The sequence below is a fragment of the Tachyglossus aculeatus genome, chromosome 8 (assembly GCF_015852505.1).
Source record: "Tachyglossus aculeatus isolate mTacAcu1 chromosome 8, mTacAcu1.pri, whole genome shotgun sequence".
NCBI lineage: Eukaryota > Metazoa > Chordata > Mammalia > Monotremata > Tachyglossidae > Tachyglossus > Tachyglossus aculeatus.
Window position 1 is genome coordinate 7,913,674 of NC_052073.1, and position 19,638 is coordinate 7,933,311.

At 44.8% G+C, this 19,638-nt stretch overlaps 1 protein-coding gene across 6 annotated transcripts in view; it reads left to right on the forward strand.

Moving 5' to 3' along the window:
* NCOA3 (nuclear receptor coactivator 3) overlaps positions 1–19,638 on the forward strand; it is a 174,542-nt gene that overhangs the window by 90,139 nt on the left and 64,765 nt on the right. The gene's annotated exons all lie outside the window — the stretch shown is intronic.

Below are 19,638 nucleotides of genomic sequence, written 5' to 3' on the forward strand. Positions count from 1 at the left end.
CAACAGGGATTGTGTCCACCCCCGTTGGCTTGTATCCATCCCAGTGCTTAGCGCAGTGTCTGGCACATAGTAAGCGCTTAACAAATACCATTATTATTATCATTATTATCATTATTATTGTGTGTCACTTAAGTTGGTCAAGTTGAGCTACCTCAGGACTATGGAAATCCAGGGTAGAAAGGGGAAAGTGACAAAAAGTGGCAGTCAGGTGTATTTATTGAGTGCTTACTGTGTGCAGGGCACTGTACTAAGCGTCTGGGAGAGTACAGTACAAAGCCCCCATTTCCTCTTCTCTCACTCTTTTGTGCATTGCCCTGATTTTCTCTCTTTAATCATCCCCCCCTCCCAGCCCTACAGGACTTATGTCCATATCTATCATTTATTTATTTCTATTAATATCCATCTCTCCATCTAGACAGTAAGCTCACTGTGGGTAGGGAATGTGACGGTTTAATGTTGTACTGTAGTCTCCCAAGCGCTTAGTACAGTGCTCTGCACACAGTAAATGCTCAATAAATACGATTGAATGAATAAATAATAAACAGGCACGGTCCCTGCCCACAACACAGGCCAGACCTCAAAGGCTGAGTGTTTTAAAAAAAAAAATAGCCCGTTGCCTAGAGACAAGATTAAGAAAATTAAAGCTGGGAAGGAGGCTCAAACAGCTTGAGGCATTTCAGGCAGACAAAAAAAAAAATAAAAATTATTCCATTATATTAAGCAAGGGAGGAGGATCCCAGAAGATGTCATTCCCCGCCCTTCAGTGGAAGAGAAAACTTGTAACCGATGCCTGGGAAAACATGGAGACTTTGCTTTTCCCCCGCCTCTCCAGAAGACTGACAGGTGACTAGGGAATGTCTCATTTGGAATGGCAGGTTGGAAAGTCAGGCTAGAATAGAAGAAAAAGAACGATGGGGGCATTTAAGAAAAAAACAACCCCGGGTCATTAATCAGCAGGGCCATAGAATTCTTAAGAAATTGGCAGATGTTTTTGCGATTTTTTTTTTTTTCAAGATTTGGAAGGGGAAAGGGAAGGGCAAATTTGCTTATCTTTGGAAGGGATGGATCTAGTCGTGTTAGGCCGCGAGTAAGTTCACGACTGATACTGGGGAAATACTAGACCGGAGAAGTAGGGTGGTCTAATGGATTCATTCATTCACTCATTCAATCGTATTTATTCATTCATTCAATCGTATTTATTGAGCTCTTACTGTGTGCAGAGCACTGTACTAAGCGCTAGGGAAGTCCAAGTTGGCAACATATAGAGACGCTCCCTACCCAACAGCGGGCTCACAGTCTTTGAGCGCTTACTGTGTGCAGAGCACTGTACTAAGCGTTTGGGAAGTCCAAGTTGGCAACATAGACGGTCCCTACCCAACAGCGGGCTCACAGTCTTTGAGCGCTTACTGTGTGCAGAGCACTGTACTAAGCGCTTGGGAAGTACAGGTTGGCAACATAGAGAGACGGTCCCTACCCAACAGTGGGCTCACAGTCTTTGAGCGCTTACTGTGTGCAGAGCACTGTACTAAGCGCTTGGGAAGTCCAAGTTGGCAACGTATAGAGATGGTCCCTACCCAACAGCGGGCTCACAGTCTTTGAGCGCTTACTGTGTGCAGAGCACTGCACTAAGCGTTTGGGAAGTCCAAGTTGGCAACATAGAGAGACGGTCCCTACCCAACAGCGGGCTCACAGTCTTTGAGCGCTTACTGTGTGCAGAGCACTGTACTAAGCGTTTGGGAAGTCCAAGCTGGCAACATATAGAGACAGTCCCTACCCAACAGCAGGCTCACAGTCTAGAAGAGCCTGGGAGTCGGAAAGACCTGGGTTCTAATCCAGGCTCTGACGCTTGTCTGCTGGGTGACAGGCTTAGAACCAGGTTTAGAATCCAGGTCCTCTGATTCCCAAATCCGAACCCTAGACCACTTGCTACACTGTTAATCATTAACTATGTGCCAAGCACTGTACTGAGTACCGTCTAAGCCTGGAGGGAGAATAGTCATTGCTCCTCATGGACAGGGAATGTGTCGACCAACTCTGAGCCCACTGAGCCCCTTCCTTCCTCTCCCCCTCGTCCCCCTCTCCATCCCCCCATCTTACCTCCTTCCCTTCCCCACAGCACCTGTATATATGTATATATGGTTGTACATATTTATTAATCTATTTATTTATTTATTTTACTTGTACATATCTATCCTATTTATTTTATTTTGTTGGTACGTTTGGTTTTGTTCTCTGTCTCCCCCTTTTAGACTGTGAGCCCACTGTTGGGTAGGGACTGTCTCTATGTGTTGCCAATTTGTACTTCCCAAGCGCTTAGTACAGTGCTCTGCACATAGTAAGCGCTCAATAAATACGATTGATGATGATGATGTTGGGTAGGGACCGTCTCTGTGTGTTGCCAACTTGTACTTCCCAAGCGCTTAGTACAGTGCTCTGCACACAGTAAGCGCTCAATAAATACGATTGACTGATTGTTGTATTGTCTGCCCCCAAATATTTAGTACAGTGCCCTGCACAGAGTGACTGCTCAATAAATATGCTTGATGGATGAAACCCATTTTACGGATGAGGGAAGAGAGGCACAGAGAAGTGCCTTGCCTGAAGTCTAATCCCAGGGCTGGGATTAGAACCCAGGTTTCTTGGCTCCCAGACCCAAACTCTTCCCACTAAACACCTTGTGGGCAAAAATCATTCATTCATTCATTCAGCTGTATTTATTGGTCGCTTACTGTGTGTGTGTTCTATCCTACTTATTTTATTTCTATCCTACTTATTTTATTTTGTTGGTATGTTTGGTTCAGTTCTCTGTCTCCCCCTTTTAGACTGTGAGCCCACTGTTGGGTAGGGACTGTCTCTATGTGCTGCCAATTTGTACTTCCCAAGCGCTTAGTACAGTGCTCTGCACATAGTAAGCGCTCAATAAATACGATTGATTGATTGATTGATTGTAGAGCACTGTACGAAGTGCTTGGGAGATTACAGGAGTACTGCTTCAGTGTCACAAGGACTACAAAAATGCTACTTAATAATAATAGTGATGGTATTTGTTAAGCACTTACTATGTGCAGAGCGCTGGGGAGGTTACAAGGTGATCAGGTTGTCCCACAGGGGGCTCACAGTCTCCATCCCCATTTTACAGATGAGGGAACTGAGGCCCAGAGAATAATAATAATAATGATAGTATTTGTTAAGTGCTTACTATGGGCAAAGCACTGATCTAAGCACTGGGGAGATAAAAGGTGATCAGGTTGTCCCACACGGGTCTCCCAGTCTTCATCCCCATTTTACAGATGAGGGAACTGAGGCCCAGAGAATAATAATAATAATGATAGTTTTTGTTAAGTGCTTCCTATGTGCAAAGCACTGTTCTAAGCACTGGGGAGGTTACAAGGAGATCAGGTTGTCCCACAGGGGGCTCACAGTCTCACTCCCCATTTTACAGATGAGGGAACTGAGGCCCAGAGAATAATAATAATAATAATGATAGTATTTGTTAAGTGCTTACTATGGGCAAAGCACTGTTCTAAGCACTGGGGAGATACGAGGTGATCAGGTTGTCCCATAGGGGACTCACAGTCTTCATCCCCATTTTACAGATGAGGGAACTGAGGCACAGAGAAGTTAAGTGACTTGCCCAAAGTCACACAGCGGACAGTTGGCGGAGTTGGTATTTGAACCCATGACCTCTGACTCCAAAGCCCGGGCTCTTTCCACTGAGCCACACTGTTTCTCCTTGCTACTTGAGAAGCAGCATGGCCTACTGGAGAGAGCCCGGGCCTGGGAGTTGGAAGGTCATGGGTTCTATTTCCGACTCTGCCTTGTCTGCTGTGTGACCATGGGCAAGTCATTTTACTTCTCTGTGCCTCAGTTATCTCAGCTGTAAAATGGGGATTGAGACTGTGAGCCCCAAGTGGGACAACATGATCACATTGTATCCCCCCCAGCGCTTAGAACAGTGCTTTGCACATAGTAAGCACTTAACAAACAAAAGAGAAGCCGCGTGGCTCAGTGGAAAGAGCACGGCCTTTGGAGTCAGAGGTCAGGGGTTCGAATCCCGGCTCCACCACAAGTCTGCCGTGTGACCTTGGGCGAGTCACTTAACTTCTCTAAGCCTCAGTTCCCTCATCTGTAAAAATGGGGATTAAGACTGTGAGCCCCCCATGTGGGACAACATGATCACATTGTATCCCCCCCAGTGCTTAGAACAGTGCTTTGCACATAGTAAACACTTACCAAATCATCATCATCAATCGTATTTATTGAGCGCTTACTATGTGCAGAGCACTGTACTAAGCGCTTGGGAAGTGAGGTTTGGTTTTGTTCTCTGTCTCCCCGTTTTAGACTGTGAGCCCACTGTTGGGTAGGGACTGTCTCTATATGTTGCCAATTTGTACTTCCCAAGCGCTTAGTACAGTGCTCTGCACATAGTAAGCGCTCAATAAATACGATGGATGAAGTACAAATTGGCAACATATAGAGACAGTCCCTACCCATGCCATCATTATGTGGGACAGGGACTGCGTCCAACGTGATTTACTTGTATCCACCCCAGTGCTTACTACAGTGCCTGGCATATAGAAAGCGCTTAACAAACTTCACAATTATTAGTATGATATAACAATGAACGGACACATTCTCTGCCCACAATAAGCTTAAAGTGTAGAGGATTATCTGTTGGACTCGGCTGAACTGTATTTTCCCAAGCACTTCGTTCAGTGCTCTGCACACAGTGTTCAGTAAATGCCATAGATTGTGAAAGTGAAACCGCGAGCTGTCCCATTTCTCTGACGGCGTTGTGTGCCTCGTCTTCCCCCCAGCCCCGAAATTTTATGAGCTCAGTATTCCTCTTGGCTGGCGCTTCTGGGCCCGTGATTCCCCTAAAATTTAGACAACAACGGGATACAGTAGCAGCCCGGGGACAGTGCATTGAGTGGGGTCCCATAGGGCTGATTTGATCAATGAAGAAATAACCAAAATGCATATCAATCAATCAATCAGTTGTATTTATTGAGCGCTTGCTGTGTGCAGAGCACTGCACTAAGCGCTTGGGAAGGACAAGCTGGCAACATATAAAGATATAAACAGCTAAAATCAATCAATTGTATTTATTGAGCGCTTACTATGTGCAGAGCACTGTACTAAGCGCTTGGGAAGTACAAATTGGCAACACATAGAGACCGTCCCTACCCAACAGTGGGCTCACAGTCTAAAAGGGGGAGACAGAGAACAAAACCAAACATACCAACAAAATAAAATAAATAGGATAGAAATGTACATGTAAAATAAATAAATAAATAGAGTAATAAATATGTGCAAACATATATACGTATATACAGGTGCTGTGGGGAAGGGAAGGAGGTAAGATGGGGGGATGGAGAGGGGGACGAGGGGGAGAGGAATGAAGGGGCTCAGTCTGGGAAGGCCTCCTGGAGGAGGTGAGCTCTCAGCAGGGCCTTGAAGGGAGGAAGAGAGCTAAAAGTGGTCAGAGAGGGGATTAAGCAAGCTGGAATCTGGGAGAGGCAAGCCGAACTGGATTGAAAGATTTGATTTTGGTGGTCTTTGTAATCTCCTTGAGGGAAGAGATCATTATCTCCAAATTCGACTGCAGCGTGGCTCAGTGAAAAGAGCCCGGGATTTGGAGTCAGAGGTCATGGGTTCAAATCCAGATTTACAGGTGATACTACTACTACTAATAAGACTGTGAGCCCACTGTTGGGTAGGGACTGTCTCTATATGTTGCCAATTTGTACTTCCCAAGCGCTTAGTACAGTGCTCTGCACATAGTAAGCGCTCAATAAATTTGATTGATTGATTGATTAATAACAACGGCATTTATTAAGTGCTTCATATGTGCAGAGCACTGTTCTAAGCGCTGGGGAGGTACGAGGTGATCAGGTTGTCCCACAGGGGTTCTCACAGTTGTAATCCCCATTTTACAGATGAGGCAACTGAGGCACAGAGAAGTGAAGTGATTTGCCCAAAGTCACACAGCTGACAATTGGAGGAGCTGGAATTTGAACCCATGACCTCCGACTCCAAAGCCCGGGCTCTTTCCACTGAGCCATGCTGCTTCTCTACATAAGCATAGGCATATGTGCATAAGCACATAGGTATATGCATACTACATTAAGCAGAGTAGCGTAGCAGCATAGGGAAACGGTGTGACATAATGGAAAAAGCACGGGCTTGGAACTCAGAGGACGTGGGTTCTAATCCCGGCTCTGCCACTTGCCTGCTGTGTGACCTTGGACAAGTCATTTCACTTCTCGGGGCTGTGACAGGGACTGTGTCCAACCTGATTGCCTCGTATCTACCTCAGCGTGTAGAACAGTTACTGTCCTAGAGTAAGCACTTAACAAATACCATAATAGTAGTAGTACATATATGTTAGTAATAATGGCATTTATTAAGCACTTACTATGTGCAAAGCACTGTTCTAAGCGCTGGGGAGGTTACAAGGTGATCAGGTTGTCCCACGGGGGGCTCACAGTCTTCATCCCCATTTGACAGATGAGGGAACTGAGGCCCAGAGAAGTGAAGTGACTTGCCCAAAGTCACCCAGCTGACAAGTGGGTGTTAGACTGTGAGCCCACTGTTGGGTATGGACTGTCTCTATATGTTGCCAATTTGTACTTCCCAAGCGCTTAGTACAGTGCTCTGCACATAGTAAGTGCTCAATAAATACGATTGATGAAGTGGCAGAGGCAGGATTTGAACCCACGACCTCTGACTCCAAAGCCCGGGCTCTTTCCACTGAGCCACGCTGCTTCCCTTATTCATTACTCTATTTATTATTTATTTTGCTTGTACCTATCTTTTCTATTTATTTTATTTTGTTAGTATGTTTGGTTTTGTTCTCTGTCTCCCCCTTTTAGACTGTGAGCCCACTGTTGGGCAGGGACTGTCTCTAGATGTTGCCAACTTGTACTTCCCAAGCGCTTAGTATTATTATTATTAAATCATATTTATTAAGCGCTTACTGTATGCAGACCACTGTACCAAGCGCTTGGGAAGTACAAGTTGGCAACACAGAGAGTCGGTCCCCTACCCAACAGCGGGCTCACAGTCTACAGTGCCCTGCACACAGTGAGCGCTCAATAAATACGATTGATTGATTGATTGATAGTAGTGATAATAGTTGCCGTCAATAATAAATAATAATAAAACCGAAAACGACTAGAAATTGGAAAAGCAGTCAGCAAATTTGACAAAATCACTAAACTAACGCAAAGTAACACATGATTCCAAACACTCCTTGTTCTCCTGTCTCTCTCCTTTCTCTCCCTCCTCTCCGTCTCCTCTCTCTGAAGACCGGTTAGGTACAGGTCTAGCAGAAAAAGGCCCCAGGGTCCTTGAGGAGGAGAGTGTGAATCAGCAGTGTGGAGCCCTTATTAAAAAAAAAAAAAAAGCCAGCCTGGAACTGGGGCGCATCAACAAGTCTATAATATGTGATTTAAAAACCGGTCCGTGGCACGCAAGGGCTAGGAAGGAATCCGGCCATTATTCTTTGCCGTTGTGAAACCCGAGTTAAAATGTCAGTCCGGTTTTAATCTCTGACCGTGAGAGTAGACGTCGTTTAGGCTGTGAGCCCACTGTTGGGTAGGGACTGTCTCTATATGTTGCCAGCTTGTACTTCCCAAGCGCTTAGTACAGTGCTCTGCACACAGTAAGCGCTCAGTAAATGCGATTGATGATGATGATGATGATGACAAGCAGTGTGGCTTAGTGGGAAGAGTGTGGGCCTGGGAGTTGGAGGACCTGGGTTCGTAGCCCGGCTCCACCACTTTAGTACAGTGCTCTGCACAAAGTAAGCGCTCAATAAATACAATTGATTGATTGATTGTGTGCTGTGCGACCTTGGGCAGGTCACTCCCTTTCTCCGTGCCTCAGTTCCCTCCTCTGTAAACTAGGGCTGAAGACTGTGAGTCCCATGTGGGACAGGGACGGTGTCCAACCTAATTAACTTGTATCTACCCCAGCGTTTAGAACAGTGCTTGGTGCATAGGAAGCGTGTAACGAGTACATAATAATAATAATAAGGGCTGAAGACTGTGAGTCCCATGTGGGACAGGGATTGTGTCCAACCTAATCAACTTGTATCTACCCCAGCGTTTAGAACAGTGCTCGGTGCATAGGAAGCGTGTAACGAGTACATAATAATAAAGGCTGAAGACTGTGAGTCCCATGTGGGACAGGGACTGTGTCCAATCTAATTAACTTGTATCTACCCCAGCGTTTAGAACAGTGCTCGGTGCATAGGAAACGTGTAACGAGTACATAATAATAATAAGGGCTGAAGACTGTGAGTCCCATGTGGGACAGGGACGGTGTCCAACCTAATTAACTTGTATCTACCCCAGCGTTTAGAGCAGTGCTTGGTGCATAGGAAGTGTGTAACGAGTACATAATAATAAAGGCTGAAGACTGTGAGTCCCATGTGGGACAGGGACTGTGTCCAATCTAATTAACTTGTATCTACCCCAGCGTTTAGAACAGTGCTCGGTGCATAGGAAGCGTGTAATGAGTACATAATAATAATAATAAGGGCTGAAGACTGTGAGTCCCATGTGGGACAGGGACTGTGTTCAACCTACTTAACTTGTATCTATCCCAGCGTTTAGAACAGTGCTCGGTGCATAGGAAGCGTGTAACGAGTACATAATAATAATAATAAGGGCTGAAGACTGTGAGTCCCATGTGGGACAGGGACGGTGTCCAACCTAATTAACTTGTATCTACCCCAGCGTTTAGAACAGTGCTCGGTGCATAGGAAGCATGTAACGAGTACATAATAATAATAATAAGGGCTGAAGACTGTGAGTCCCATGTGGGACAGGGACGGTGTCCAACCTACTTAACTTGTATCTACCCCAGCGTTTCGAACAGTGCTCGGTGCATAGGAAGCATGTAACGAGTACATAATAATAATAATAAGGGCTGAAGACTGTGAGTCCCATGTGGGACAGGGACGGTGTCCAACCTACTTAACTTGTATCTACCCCAGCGTTTCGAACAGTGCTCGGTGCATAGGAAGCGTGTAACGAGTACATAATAATAATATGCTTGGAATTCCATGTACTGCTTCCTCTGTTGTTCAAAGTCATTTAAATTCTTGTTGGTGATTCCTGATCCTTGAGGTACGCTGGGTCTCGGAAACCAGTTTCTTTAGTGCATTGAAAATGTAATTATTTCCATTGATTAGTGCTTGTAGTTTCTCATTCTACCAAGGGCAGAGCTGACATTCTGGGTAAATAAGCACCATAATCTTTCAATTTCATTTAGCTCATTTGCCAAAGAGCAGATGCCGTGCCACGGAACATTTGAAAAACACAGTCGGTTCCCAGGGGGTACTTACTACAAGGAAATATTCAAAGTCCTACCTTATAACTTCTTCTTTAGTAGCTAGCACTGGGCTAGATACAAGATAATTGGGTTAGACGCAATCCCTGTCCCACAAGGGCTCACAGTCTGCAGTAGGAGGGAGAACAGGTATTGAGTCTCCATTTTGCAGTTGAGGAAACTGAGGCACGGCGAAGTGACTTGCCCAAGGTCACACAGTAGTCAGGTGGCATGGCTGGGATTAGAACCCAGGTCCTGTAGCTCCCAGGTCAGTCTCTATCCAGTGGGCCACAGTGCTTCTCTAATTAAGTCCGGCTCTGGCAGGCCCAACGGGCCAGAGTTCAGTTCCTCCTCTCCGCAGTGTGTGTGTTTGTGTGTGTGTCTGTCTGTTGATCTCCCACCCCCTTTCCCTCTTCTTCATAGGGTACGTAAATATGTAATACTTAATTTTCAAAGTGTTGTCTTCCATTTATTAGTAAAGGGCACCTTTTGTGCTAGCGGAGTAGAGACCTGTCATTACCTGCGCTAATTAGAACTGTCGTGATGCGAAACTGTAATGGTCTCTATTAAAGTCAGTCAAAATACTTCAGAAGTGGAGGAGGAAGATGGAAAGGGACCAGTTAAACCGAGTGCCGTGAGAAATGCCAGCCAGGAAATTCAGTAGTTGGGGCCTTAGGTGAGTTGCCGAGGATGATCATTTTCACGGGACTCCCGTCAAAATTGCATTTCTTACAGTCTCTGTCCACTTATTGCAGCAGGAACTAAAGAAATGCCATTATTGGGGTCTTCCAACCCAGAATTCTTCCTCTAACAGTGCCAAAAAAAAAAAAGCCTCGAGGAAAAGTGTGATAGTTGCCCTGTTGGCCTCTAATCTTGGTGTTTACTGATTTGCCACCTGGCACCCCAAACTCGCATCCCAAGCCCCCCTGACTTTTCCTGTTGTAACCCCAGTGAGTCTCTGGAACTTAAGTTTCTCCAAGTCCTTCTTGACCCTGCTGATATTTTTCTGACTGCAGAGCTTCCTGTAGTAACAAATTCCATATGCTCACCACCCACGATGTGAAGAAGTGCTTCCCTTTGGTTTCGAACCCACCACCTTCGAGGTCGCGGCTTCTCCTGGTGGCGTGGAATTTGGTCAGAAACAATTTCGTGTTCACCCTTCCATCATCACACTTCTTGCTTTTTGTGAAATCATTTGCCACTTTACCCGCGTGTTTGACCCTACTTACCAAGCAATAGCCATCGTTTTCAGTAGCCTTTCCTCTTTAGCACCTAATATCAATCAATCAATCAATTGTATTTATTGAGCGCTTACTGTGTGCAGAGCACTGTACTAAGTGCTTGGGAAGTACAAGTTGGCAACATATAGAGACAGTCCCCACCCAACAGTGGGCTCACAGTCTAAAATATGAAGATGTCTGTTCTGTTGCCATGCCGTACCCTCCCAAGCGCTTAGTACAGCACCCTGCACACAATAAGTGCTCAATAAATGATTGATAATGGAATCCAAAATTTCAAGCTATCACTCCTATTTAAACAAACCATATTTTTATTGGTATTTATGCTGGACGCGGGTATTTTTAACGGATTTTTTTACATCAAAGTTTGACAAGATAGCACTCTACTATATTAATTTTTGCAGGTAAAGTTATTTTTTTCTCCACAGATAGTTGAAGCAGAGAAAATGCAGATGTTGTAGTAATCTCTCCAAGCAATATAGAGCCATTCTGTTTGAAAGACATTTGATTAGATGACCATAATTTTTCCTTTTGTACATTTTTACCATGTTCGAGAATCTGTGGTATTAAAGGCAGAGGGAGGTCTGAACGTTTAAAGTGGTTAACTTTCTTGGAAATTGTGGAAACATTCAGAGTAGAAAGAGGAAGGAAGATAGGCTTTTTACATGAGCAGTACTCAGCCTCATCTGATCTGTAAACCCAGCCCCAATTAATTTTGTCCTTTTTAAAAATGGGCGACAAGACTTCACTATTTACTTGAACTTGACTTTCAAAAAAAAGACGCCATTGTTTTTATGTTGGACAAGTATAATCATTTAAAATACCAGTTTACTCCATAGATCAGTAATAGCATGCAACTTTCCTTTTGTCTGAGTGAAATATGAAATGGGGCAATGTAACCTGCCCCGGGCCAAAAAAAAAATAATTTTTTTTTAAATCCATTTGCAAGGGAACTGCTCCAGTTGAGAGGCAAATCACCAGATGGTAGAACTGTAGGTAATGGCCACATTTCTCAATATGCAAAGCTCTTGAGCAATAATTCTGTTCACTCCAAGTTGGTATCTGCGTAGTGTTTAAATAATGGAATATGTTTTGGAGCACTTGTACTATTTAAACCTGTAACCTGCATCATTTATTAGTTGATATTTGAAAACCTCTTAGCCTCTGACCTTGAGTGGAAATTGCCATGTATAATGCATTTCTGGCAGTTGGCAGATTTGAAATTACCTTTTCTGGGAGGCTGATCTTTGTGGAAAAAAAAAATGGTGGGTATTGGCTGACTTTATGACAGCAGATATTTATCAAGATAAACTGGAGTTTCACTCTCACATTTTAAAACAACTTAAGCTTTACCTGTTTGTACTGGTTCAGAAGATGTGAATTAGTAACACAAGGGTCTCATGCACTTGGTTAGTTTTATCGATATGTAAATAAGGCATAAATCCCAGATGATTAAGAACATAAAACATTTACTTCCTTTTTTGTGGCATTTTGTTGCCTTTGTTTCACAGTCATTCTTCCTACTTAAAACATAGCGAATTACTAAAAAGCCATTACTGTCCCTTACAATTTGGCACCAGAAATAGGTGTTTTGTGTCGGTTTTTCTGCAGAAAGTGGACACTAGAGATGGAAAACTGCTCACATGAATAAAATATCTACCTTTATTTGCAAGCAGTCCTTTCTTTTTTTCCCCTCCCTGGTACAGCAGCATCGTTTCAAAAGCAGGCCATCGTATCGCTGGTTTCACACCTGAATGATTTTACTTCCTAAAATCAAAAATTCACAGACATTTAGGATTTGCAAGTTAGGTGGTTGTGTAAACCCCCCACCCCCGCACCCCACAGCTTGTAAAGTGCTGTATTGTAGCCACCCTTATCCAGATCATAAATTGCATCAGAGAGGCACGACAGTATTTCATTTCTGGTCCTGCTTCCATTAGCTAGGAAAGCCAACTCAATTGTGGATGAAATGCGAGCTCATCGGGCAACACGTGGTGTTTGGATGGTGTATAGCGTATTTTCCGAAGGTTGCTTTTCGCTCTACGGGACGCAATTTCATCGTCCCGCACCCCTAAACGCGGCAGTATGGCAACGGATAGGCAGAGGGCCAACAGGTTATTGGCTGAAGATGGTAAAAGGATCCTATAGAAGTCCAAATATTTTGATGAAACGTACCTTTCGGAGGCATTTTTGACCCTTGGCTTCGTGACTACTTTTCACACTTTTGGCTTCCAGTTGCTTTGCCAACTCAGAATATTGATATGCAGATCACATGGGTTTCCCTTAAGGCAGCAGGATTCAAAAGACAAATTGGCCAAGCTCAGTTATGATCTTAGTACGGCTCACAACGTCACCCATGACTCAACAGTATAAGGTTTTGAATCCCCATGAGGGTGGAGGGGGCAAAATTTTCTTTTGACAATGTCTTCTTAGGCAGGCAGCAAGTTTTGATGAGCAGAGCACCTGGAACGGTTTTTGTCTTCGATCTAAACAGCTTTGTTGCACTTCTGTTTTTTTTTTGATGGCATTTATTAAGCGCTTACTATGTCCTGAGCACTGGGGAGGTTACAAGGTAATCAGGTTGTCCCACATGGGGCTCACTGTCTTAATCCCCATTTTACGGGTGAGGTAACTGAGGCACAGAGAAGGATGGCTTCTGTTTCGGTTGTGCCAAGTCAAAGGTACACTGCAGGGTTGGGAAGGGGAAGAAATTAAAATAGTGAACAGTTTAAAAGGAGGCGGAGAGATCAATCTAAAGATTAGCCAGTCATTTGTATGCCTTTTTGAAGAGCTTCAGAGACAGGCTATGAGTAATAATAGTATTTATGAGGCACTTACTTTGGGGCCCAGAGCACTGTACTTAGCGCCGGGAGAGAATCCACAGCTGGGAATAAAACTAGCTCTCTGTCACTTGTGGGGTTCCCAAGAGAAGCAGCGTGGCTCAGTGGAAAGAGCACGGGCTTTGGAGTCAGAGGTCATGGGTTCGAATCTCGGCTCTGCCCCTTGTCAGCTGTGTGACTTCAGGCAAGTCACTTAACTTCTCTGTGCCTCAGTTACCTCATCTGTTAAATGGGGTTGACTGTGAGCCTCACGTGGGACAACCTGATCACCTTGTAACCTCCCCAGCGCTTAGAACAGTGCTTTGCACATAGTAAGCGCTTAATAAATGCCATCATTATTATTATTATTATTATAAGGTGGGGCTCATTTGATGACGCCAGAGGCCACCCGGTCCAGTTTTCTGTCTCTGGTGGCGACAGAATTCTTGGAAGAAGAGTCAGTGGGTGGTATTTACTGAGTGCTTACTGTGTGCAGAGCACTGTACTGAGCGCTTGGGAAAATACAACGTAAGAGGCACATTCTCTACCCACAACAAGCTTACAGTGTAGAGGATGGTTACCATCCCTCAGCCCCACGATGCAGATGTACAGATCAACCCGCCGTACTTATCGAGCGCTTACTGTGCACGGAGTGCTTGGAAGAGAGTACTTCTCTAAGAGTACTTTGAGAAGCAGCGCGGCTCCGTGGAAAGAGCCCGGGCCTTGGAGTCAGAGGTCATGGGTTCAAATCCCCGCTCCGCCAACTGTCAGCTGGGTGACTTTGGGCAAGTCACTTCCCTTCTCTGGGCCTCAGTTCCCTCATCTGTAAAATGGGGATTAAGACTGTGAGCCCCCCGTGGGACAACCTGATCACCATGTAGCCTCTCCAGCACTTAGAACGGTGCTTTGCACATAGTAAGCGCTTAATAAATGCCATCATTATTATTAAGAGTACAGTAGAACAGAGCTGCTACACACATTCTCTACCCCAGCGATGAGGGTACGGTCTAGAGGGGGAGGCCGTCTATAAATTATCGCGACTGCAAGCTCGATGTGAGCAGGGAGTGTGTCTACTGACTGGTTGGACCGTATTCCTCCAAATGCTTAGTACAGTGCTCTGCACACAGTAAGCGCTCAGTATATATCACTGCTTGAGTGCTTGTGTTGTCAAGCATCCATAGCTTTTCCTTCTGTCCTTCTTACACTTAGTTTTTGTAATAACTTTCACTTTTTGAAAAGAATCAAGGACACTCCTTTAAAAAAAGTGCGTTCCTTTAGTATCCACAGTTCCATAGTGTTGGGGGTTATGTTTCTCGGTGAAACGTATTTTGAGGAAAAGCCCACTGAAGAACACTTAACCACCTCCAGCAGATGTTCATTAATTCCAACGCCCTATATCCGAGTAGGCTCTCACCATGGGTCATAGATGTCTCTGATTCTCCACTTGCTTTTTAGCCAAAACAGTGAAATCTTGGGTTGCAGAAGGATAGAAAACATTTGGCTTTTATGCTAGTGGCCATAATGGTGTTTGTTGAGTACCTCCTGGGTGGGGGGCACCTTAGTAAGCACTTGAACTGGAGAAAGAAGCCTGGAACGGGAGAATCTATTTGCATCCTTGTAGAATATTGAAAGATCCTTGGTTATATTAAACCTACCGCTTTCATTTTTGTCGCAAACATAATCCCTTTTAGAATTTCGGTCCCATTATGATTGTTTTGAAATCTCTCTTCTCCCACCTCCCCATCCTCCCCAAACCAATATTTTAATAATGATGGTATTTGTTAAATGCTTACTATGTGCAAAGCACTGTTCTAAGCACTGGGGGGGATACAGGGTGATCAGGTTGTCCCACATGGGGCTCACACTCTTAATCCCCATTTTACAGATGAGGTAACTGAGGTACAGAGAAGTTAAGTGACTTGCCCAAAGTCACACAGCTGACAGTTGGAGGAGCTGGGATTTGAACCCATGACCTGACTCCAAAGCCCATGCTTGTTCCACTGAGCCACGCTGCTTCTCGCCCAAAGTTTTACTGACTTTAAAAGCCTTAAGAATTTTTTTTTTATGTGCTCGCTCCTCAGCTGGGTATTGACAGTTTTGTGCATCAGGAAAATAGTTGAAATCTGGTGGTGTTTTTTTTTTGTGTGTGTGTGTCCAAGGAAAGCACCAAAGCACTCTGAACTGGGAGTCAGGAGATACTGCCTCCTTGGGTGGTCCAGGACAAATTTAACTCAAAACCCTTTTGTAGCACCAGTATCTCCTGCCATCACAAAGATGTTTGGCAATTGTTTGAGATCAATCAATCAATCGTATTTATTGAGCGCTTACTGTGTGTAGAGCACTGGACTAAGCGCTTGGAAAGTACAAGTTGGCAACATATAGAGACAGTCCCTACCCAACAGTGGGCTCACAGTCTGGAAGGGGGAGACAGAGAACAAAACCAAACATATTAATCACAATAAAATAAATAGAATAGATATGTACAAGTAAAATAAATAAATAGAGTAATAAATATGTACAAGCATATATACAGGTGATGATATATGTCTAAGGGGCTGGGGACCTTTTAGTATGCTATCATTTCTGTACTTCCTATTGGCACAGAATCCTTGGCAGTGGGGCCTCCACTGATAATTTCTTTAGCTATTGCTCGATGATAATAATAGCTGGGGTTTTCATGAAGCTCTTGATAGGTGCCAAGCATTGCATTAACCACTGGTGTAGATAAAAGATAATGATAATAACTGGGTTATTTGAGCGCTGTTGGGTTCCTGATTTTTCACTGGGGATGCCTTGTGGGGGGGGAAGCAGAATGGCAGAGTAGATGGAGCCCAGGCCTCGGAGTCAAAAAGTCATTATTGGACCCAGTCCCTGTCCCACGTGGGGCTCATAGTCTCAATCCTCGTTTTCCAGATGAGGTAACTGAGGCCCAGTGAAGTGGCTTGCCCAAGGTCACACAGCAGGCACATGGCGGAGCTGGGATTGGAACCCAAGACCTGGAATAAGGGAAAGGAGCTAGGCAGATTGAGAACTGGAGGAGTTGTCATCCCAAGCAGTTTGTGCTCGTGCTTATGATAACTATTGCATTTTTTGAGGGGCAAGGGGACAGACAGCCCTTTTAAACCTAGAGACCACAGATTGTTCCACCCTTGGAGAGGGGCCCCACAAATGTAGCCGTTAGTCACCAGGTCGTTTCGGCCAGAATTTTTAGGAACAGCGTGATTCTCACCATACATGTAGACTATGCAGCTAAGACTCCGACATAATAAGAACGCTACTTATAATAACGTTAGAACTTGGCCTGCCGTGTATTCAGAATATGGATGGACTAAGTACATTTGATTTCTACGAACCTATTTGGAAAATTCATCTGAAGAAATACAGCCCATTCCGACAAACACGGAAGACAACCCAAAGTATTATGGGACGATTTAGTTGTCCAGAGTGGTTTGAAGAAGAGTGATCTATGTTGCAAATATTAAGCCGCTAACTACAGGCAATAAGGTGCTGTAGCATGCACTAATTTACAGGCATGCACAGACAAGTTTCCATCAAGTACAGAATGAAGCTCATTAAATTCATGAAGCAAGCATTCACATTCTTCTTTGAATACCTTGTTTGTCCCATTTTTCTCTGACTTTCCCCACCTTGTGAGTAGTACATACCATTAAGCATTTTGTGTGTGCAGAGCATTAGAGCAGCTGTATTTTTTGCAACTAATGGCCTAAGTGGTTGAATGCCATAAGACCATTAACATCCATTTGTCTTTTCACCCCTCGCCCAGAAGCCTACATTAGGCAAAATCTTGGGGTCCAGCCAGGCCCAAACTTAAACCCCCAGGGTTGTGTCGCTCTACCGCCCTGGCAGCACTGGCAAGGCCGGGTTTAGGGCGCGGTGGAATGGAACCTACAGGCCCAATAAATTCATAGGGGCTCCTGTAAATGAATGAAAAAATGAATGAATGAATGAAGTCCCCTTTTAGACTGTGAGCCCACTGTTGGGTAGGGACTGTCTCTATATGTTGCCAATTTGTACTTCCCAAGCGCTTAGTACAGTGCCTTGCACATAGTAAGTGCTCAATAAATACGATTGATGATGATGATGATGGAAAAAAAACTCCAAAACAATCACTCCTGCTTGTCGAGATGGTACTGCCGCGGTTCGCAGAAGTGGCAGCTTCACCTTCGTATCTGTAATCTGTTTCTTTGTATTAGCGTCTGTCCCCTCACTTTAGTCTGTAAGCTCACTGTGGGCAGTCAGCTAATCACATTAATTCTTCTCTGCCTTCTCTCCTTCTACAACCCAGCCCACTCCACAACCACAACCCAGCCCACTGTGCATCATCCTCACCTATCTTGCCGCCAGACCATCACTCTCCCCCGCCTTCCTTCACAGCCTTACTGAAGCCCCATCTCCTCCAAGAAGCCCTCCCAGACTAACCCCTACTTTTCCTATCTCACACTCCCTTCTGCCTCACCAGGATGACTTATGTATATATCTGTAATTTTATTTATTTATGCTGATGTCTGTGGCCCCCCACCCCCCCACTGTGAGCCCATTGTGGGCAGAGATTGTCTCTATTGCTATATTGTACTTCCCAAGCACTTAATACAGTGCTCTGCATACAGTAAGTGCTCAATAAATGTGGCTGATTGAGAACTTTGTGCAAGAGCGTTGTACTAAGCATATGGGAGAATTCAGTAAAACAATAAACAGACACATTCCTTGCCCACAGGAAGCTTGTCTACCAACTGTGTCATATTGTGCTCTCGCAAGTGCTTAGAACAGTGCTCTAGCACACAGTAAGTGCTCAGTAACTACCATTGATTGACTTCAACTCTTCTCCTTCTTAGTATTATTATTATAATAAAAATTATTGTACTTAAGTGCTGACTGTGTGCCAGGCACTGTTCTAAGTGCGGGCATAGGTAGAAGTTAATCAGGTTAGACACAGTCCCTGTCCCACTTGGGGCTCATGCCCTTAATCCCCCTTTTAGACTGTGAGCCCACTGTTGGGTAGGGACTGTCTCTATATGTTGCCAACTTGTACTTCCCAAGCGCTTAGTACAGTGCTCTGCACACAGTAAGCGCTCAATAAATACGATTGATTGATTGATTAATCCCCATTTTATGGATGAGGTAACTGAGGCCCAGAGAAGTTAAGCGACTTGTGCAGGGTCACACAACAGATGTGTGGCATAGCCGGGATTAGAACCCAGGTTCTTCAGACTCACAGGCCCAGGCCCAAATTGGAAGGAGGTTCGACGTGGGGAGGGCCTGGTTGACATTGACTGGTGGTCTTAGGTGCCTTTGGCCTTTCAGGCTGATGGGGGTGGGTTGATCAATCAATCAATCAATCAATTGTATTTATTGAGTGCTTACTGTGTGCAGAGCACTGTACTAAGCGCTTGGAAAGTCCAGATCTCTTCCTGGTCTACCTGTCTCCACCTTCTCTTATCTATTACCAGGGTAGGTAATAGTAATTAATAACAGTGGTATAGGTGAAGCACTTACTCTGTGCCAAATACTGTCCTGAGCACGGGGATAGACACAGATGGATCGGGTTGGATACAGATGCCATCCTTCATTGGGCTCACAGCCTGAATATCAATCAGTCAGGCGTATTTATAGAGCGCTTACTGGGGAGACGACGGGGGTTTCACTAGTAGCCCTCCACTCCCGGAGTTTCCATCATCCCATTAGATCATAAGGGCAGAGATGGAGTTGCTGGCAGGTTGCTCGTCACCTGGTGATCGGGGGCTGAAGCCATTTTACTTGTACATATTTACTATTCTATTTATTTTATTTTGTTAATAGGCTTTGTTTTGTTGCCTGTCTCCCCCTTCTTGACTGTGAGCCCGCTGTTGGGTAGGGACCGTCTCTAGATGCTGCCAACTTGGACTTCCCAAGCGCTTAGTCCAGTGCTGTGCACACAGTAAGCGCTCAATAAATACGATTGAATGAATGAATGATGTGGATAGGGGAGAAAGGAAATAGAAGATAAGAGAGGGAGACAGGGAGGGGAAGCGAAAGACCAGAAAAACACTCACCCGCTCTCTCCGCCACTTAATAGATTATGAGCTTCCTGAGGGGCAGGGACCATGGCCAATCCCCCCACCCCTTGTATTCTTTCCTAGCTTCTCGTACAGTGCTCTGCGCAACAGTGCTCTGCGCAAAGTAAGCCGTCTAAGCCCTCAGTGTGGCTCAGTGGAAAGAGCCCGGGCTTTGGAGTCAGAGGTCAT